Below are 6,051 nucleotides of genomic sequence, written 5' to 3'. Positions count from 1 at the left end.
CGGATGTTACCTTGCTGGCTATGTTCTCTCCATAAAAGGTAACTTTCACTGTTATGTGGCCATTCTTCAGGAAGTCATTAGGGCCTGAAAGGTGAATGCTGCAGACGTGAAATAAGCTAAATGCGAGAAATAGCAAAGGAGCAGGTGGTCGGTTCAGGTAGAGCATTGTACTGTGTCGAGAAAGTGACCTGCGCTAGACCAGAACAGAGAGAGAGAGAGAGAGAGAGAGAGAGAGAGAGAGAGAGAGAGAGAGAGAGAGAGAGAGAGAGAGAGAGAGAGAGAGAGAGAGAGAATCATTTTCCTCTTTTCTGATTTATAACTTTCCTGAACTTAGCTAAAATTCAATAACAATTTCATTTCACGGTCCCAGCTTTTGACCGTGACATTGGAATCCTTTCTCTGTGTCCCCATTCCTTGGTCGTCTCAAATTAAAAATACCATTGCCTTTACGCGCCTCTAAACATCTAAGTGAAAGTATCGTTGCCTTTGCTCGTCTATAAACACTAAAGTAGAAATATTGTTACGTTTGCGCACCTGTAAACGTCGAAGTAATAATATTGTTGCTTTTGCATGTTTCTAAACATGGAAGTAAAATGCTTTATTCTGGAGAATGAGAGGAAATCGAGCAGAATAAACGTGTTACTTTCACAGGTGATGTTGTGTTGCGTCGTACAGAGTGGCAAGCATTTCAATGCAAACACGGGCCACTGCAGTATGTAAGAGAGTATGGCGCAATTGTATGAACTTATTCTTTATAAAGGTGCAAAGTTTTATTTTCTTTTCCTCAATGGTTTATTCTTATCTTTACTTTCCTCTTATTTCCTGTAATTGTTCTCGGTCTGAAAAAAAAATAAATAAAAAAATAAATATATATATATTCTTTTAAGCTCGTCATACAGAAGGCTTGGTAACAGTATGCCAGTAAATAGTTCAAAATGAAAAAAAAAAAAGACAGTAAGACAGTTAGACTTGGAACCGGTTATCAAAAGTATTACAATGATGACAGGACATGTTAATGTCACGTCCGCTATTTTTACTAACAACACCAATCATAGAATTACTCCTCCTCCTCCTCCTCCTCCTCCTCCTCCTCCTCCTCCTCCTCCTCCTCCTCCCTCCCTCCCTCCCTCCCTCCCTCCCTCCCTCCCTCCCTCCCTCCTCCTCCTCCTCCTCCTCCTCCTCCTCCTCCTTTTCTTCCTCCCCCTCCTCCTTTTCCACCTCCTCCTCCTTTTCCTCCTCCTCCTCCTCCTCCTCCTCCTCCTCCTCCTCCTCCTCCTCCTCCTCCTCCTCCTCCTCCTTTTCTTCCTCCCCCTCCTCCTTTTCCACCTCCTCCTCCTCCTCCTCCTCCTCCTCCTCCTCCTCCTCCTCCTCCTCCTCCTTCGTCTCGTGACTCAGCACTCGCTTCATAAACTTCAGACCTTTAACATTTTGCTTTTGTCTGCTACACATGTTTTTTTACTCTTAGTTTTTCACCTCCTTCCGCATTGCTATCGAAGTCTCTCTCTCTCTCTCTCTCTCTCTCTCTCCTCTCTCTCTCTCTCTCTCTCTCTCTCTCTCTCTCTCTCTCAAGCACTTAAAATATTCTATTATTTCCATATTAGTTGAATATCGTGGACTAATAAGCATTGAGTTTCGTCAATAGTTGCTATACTATAAACATCCATTTAAGTACGTGTTAGAGAAAATAAAATAAATGAATAAATATATATAAAATAGGATGTTACTGGTCCTTTACTGTGAGGTCCTCTTTTGAAATGTCAGCTGCATGTGGCGGCATTCCCGGACGGTCACCCATCCAGGTACTACCCAGATCCCTCGTTGCTTAACCTCACTGATGGATGTTGTAAGGTTGCAGGTGTAACTTCTCGGAAAATGTGTGTCGAACGGTGCAGGTCACAGGTGTGACTGCAAAAAAGAAACATGTGGCGACAACTGGAACACACACACACACACACACACACACACACACACACACACACACACAGCTGATCAAGTCCTCCCTTCCCTTTTCTCCGTGCCCTGCCCCTCCAGGATGTAACCAGTTTTGACACACACACACACACACACACACACACACACACACACACACACACACACACACACACACACACACACACACACACACACACACACACACACACACATAATACCCTCTCTCCGATGACCTTGAAAGACATAATACGCAAAAATCAAATTAGGCATTTTTTTTCTTCCTCGCAAGGGACGCCGAGGGTTAAGAAGCGCAAGGAAGTGCAAAGCGGGCGTGGTCTAATTACGTATCGCAGTAATCAATCTAAACTCCTTGTTTGTCAGTGTTTTTATGGCGCTTGTTGATGACGGGGAATTTACTGTCTCAGATTGATTAGCGGGTTGTGATGGGGACGTTTGGGAGTGGAAGGGAGTGGGTTCAGTATATAGCTGTTGGGTGGGCGGGTGGGCTGGAAGACAGTAAGTGGGTGGGGCCTGGTGGGATTGTTGTTGGTATGTGGATGTGGAAGGCACAGTACGTGGGTGGCTGGGTTGAAGGATAGTATGTAGTTGGGTGGGTTGGGGGTACAGTACTTGGGTGGATGGGTGGGTAGGTGGGTTGGAGGACAGTAGGTGGGTGGGGGAGGCTGGTGAGGTTCATGGTGGTGGTGGAGGGTAGCGGATGCGGAAATACCAGAGAACCGTACCTGAATATCTTGTACTTTCCAATGCTTTCCATTACTTTGAACCATAATGTTGTTCTGTGGATGCGAAGTGAAGGTGTAGTGAGCAGCAGAAAGAAGAGGAGGAGGAGGAGGAGGAGGAGGAGGAGGAGGACGAGGTTGGATAGAAGGAGGAGGAAGAGGAGAAGCAGGAGGAGGAATAGGAAGAGAAAGAGGTAGTATAGGTGAAGGAGATGACGAATGGAAAATTATAATGTTATAGGAGGGGGAGAAAAAAAATTAGGTGGTCGTGGTGGTGGTGGTGGTGGTGGTGGTAGTGGTGGTGGTGGAAGTAGTATTAACTGTTGGGTATAGAAGGTCACTGGTAATGTCTGTTTAAAGGTGTGCCTTGCGAGTTACACTTATGACCCTCTTAACAGCGTGACCTAATGACCCCGGCCCCCAACAACATCCCCCCTCCTCTCCTCTCCTCTCCTTCCCAACTCCCTCCTCCCAACCCGCTAACTTGCTCCCCCTCCTTATGAAGACAAGACCAGAATAATAAATGACTTGGAAGACGAGAGAGAGAGAGAGAGAGAGAGAGAGAGAGAGAGAGAGAGAGAGAGAGAGAGAGAGAGAGAGAGAGAGAGAGAGAGAGAGAGAGAGAGAGAGAGAGAGAGAGAGAGAGAGAGAGAGAGAGAGAGAGAGAGAGAGAGAGAGAGAGAGAGAGAGAGAGAGAGAGAGAGAGAGAGAGAGAGAGAGAGAGAGAGAAATTGCATGAACATTTGCTCTCACTTTTTCCTTTTCTTCTTTTTTCTTCCTTTTTTTCAGATTACTATCATATGTATCTCAGTCACGTTTTCTTCAGTCTCATATTATTCGCCTTACATTTTCTTTCTTCCCTGTTTATCGCGTCATTCTTACGTTTATCAAGTATAATATCAGCTCTCTCTCTCTCTCTCTCTCTCTCTCTCTCTCTCTCTCTCTCTCTCTCTCTCTCTCTCTCTCTCTCTCTCTCTCTCTCTCTCTCTCTCTCGTACATTCCCGTTAGGTATTTAATTTCTAGGCGGCACGTGAGGATAATTGTGTAAATGAGACAGGAGGAAAGTGATAAGGAAGAGGACGAGGACGAGGAGGAGGAGGAAGAGGAGGAGGAAGAGGAGGAAGAAGAGGAGAAAGAGGAGGTTATGGATGAAAACAAAGCCCTAAGTTCTCTTTTCGTTATTCAGTCTTGCGTGTTCACCATATTCCTCCTCCTCCTCCTCCTCCTCCTCCTCCTCCTCCTCCTCCTCCTCCTCCTCCTCCTCCTCCTCCTCCTCCTCTTCCTCTTCCTCTTCCTCTTCCTCCTCCTCCTCTTCCTCCTCCTCCTCCTCCTTTTTCCTCCTCCATCTCGCCCATGCTTCCTTCCTTAACTTCCTACTCCTCCCATCCCACACTCCCTTATAATACCTCCTTTTCTTCTTCTTCTTCTTCTTCTTTTTCTTCTTCCTCCTCCTCCTCCTCCTCCTCCTCCTCCTCCTCCTCCTCCTTATCCTCTTTTCAGGGTCACCTGGCTCAGTAGAACGAACGGTGAATGGTAATTAGAGAGGGTATGCAAGTAAACAGATTTCAGGTGTGACTCTTGCTACTGTTGCGCTCTCTCTCTCTCTCTCTCTCTCTCTCTCTCTCTCTCTCTCTCTCTCTCTCTCTCTCTCTCTCTCTCTCTCTCTCTCTCAGCACCCTTTCCTTTGGGGTCAAACACACACACACACACACACACACACACACACACACACACACACACACACACACACACACACGGGGCCGCCTTAGCTTCGCAGTGAAAGTTGACCTCCAGCCTCTACCACTCCACCGCCACCCCTCGTTTCGTCATGTGGCGTGTGCTCGCTAGTCACACACGCCTGGTGGTAGACACACGCCTCCTCCAGTCGGTCACTCCACCCTGTAGCATCCCACACGAGCCCTGGGCGATGGTGGTGATGGTGGTGGTGGTAGAGAGAGAGAGAGAGAGAGAGAGAGAGAGAGAGAGAGAGAGAGAGAGAGAGAGAGAGAGAGAGAGAGAGAGAGAGAGAGAGAGAGGTGGGGGGGCATTGGGGGAGTAAGGAATGAAGTTTAGAGGAATTGGCACGTTCATGTTCTTTGGTTGTTTTGTTTTGGGCGGGTGAGTGTGTGCTGATGTTTACATGCGTTCAGAGAGAGAGAGAGAGAGAGAGAGACTCGTGCATGACCTTCATCTTCCATTAAAGGGACTCGGGAGGCGCCCAGCCTTTATCGAATCCCCTTCATTCATTAATCGCACAAGCAGTGATCGAGACACACACGTGGACCTGCACCGACCCCTTCACCTCACACTGTGACGTTCAAGGCAGCGAACACACCAGCCCGTCACTTTCCCTGAGTCCCAAACAGCTCGCTCGCTCCCTGGTCGACCTCTCGCAGCCTCCCTCTCCCTCTCACACATCACGGGGCGTCTCAGTATGGGCAGTCGGTCCGCGGCCCCCAAGGAGTGTTGTACCTGCGCCCCGCCGCTGCTCCTCGTGCCTGTCCTGCTCCCGGGAATTCTTTATCCCTGCTGCAGGACTTCCCGCACCTACAGGAAGTCTTCACCGTGCTTCGTGTCTCGTAGTGGGGGTGGGAGGTGCTAGGAGAAATGGTTTTGAAAGATAGTCGCCTCTCGCTATCCCCGTGTGTCTCCTGTGGTCGTTGTGTCCGTAATGGAAAAGGTCATTAAGGAGTCGTGGCGTGTGGCTGTGGTGGGTGCATGGCGCGGAGGCTGCGGGGCGCCACCAGGACCACGGAAAGTTTGCCGGACTGTCGCCACTCGGTCAGTCAGGTGCCATCAGCCAATGAGGGTGTGTGTGCGAGCGTGAGGAAGCATTGCTACATTTATTTTGAAACATATTCTCGGCACAGCGAGAAGACGTCAGTGTGGTGTGAGCTGTATGCCGAGTGGATGAGGCAATCCTTCTGCTGCATTTAAGAATCAGGAACCGTCCGTAACTCAGATATTAGTACCCGGAGGGCACTGGAAGTGGACGTGAGAGACAAATGTCAAGAGGCGAGAGAACAGTCCTGTAGAGCAGGTCCGTGGATGCAACATACAACAAAAACTTTCTCAGTTATCAGTTGTGCAAGTGTAAAGCGCTCACGGTGAGCTGAGGAGCCGCGCGCTGAAGCTCAGATCAGATCCTAGGTGACTTGGTAGCTTAGAATGTTCCATTTAGCAGCTGGTGTACTAGACATTCAAAACAAGCTCCATCATCATAACTTCTTCAGTCACGTACTACAGACGTGTTCTGAACAATTAGCCGGCACGCTAGACCGCGGTCCTTATGGCAGCGAGGAGGACGAGAGCACCGCCGTTCACTCCGACACCGAGCGCGAACCTTCGCCGACGCCTTGCGATGTTGAGGAAGTCGTC

Source organism: Scylla paramamosain, chromosome 28 (assembly GCF_035594125.1).
Source record: "Scylla paramamosain isolate STU-SP2022 chromosome 28, ASM3559412v1, whole genome shotgun sequence".
NCBI lineage: Eukaryota > Metazoa > Arthropoda > Malacostraca > Decapoda > Portunidae > Scylla > Scylla paramamosain.
Note: the sequence above shows the minus strand (reverse complement) of the source record.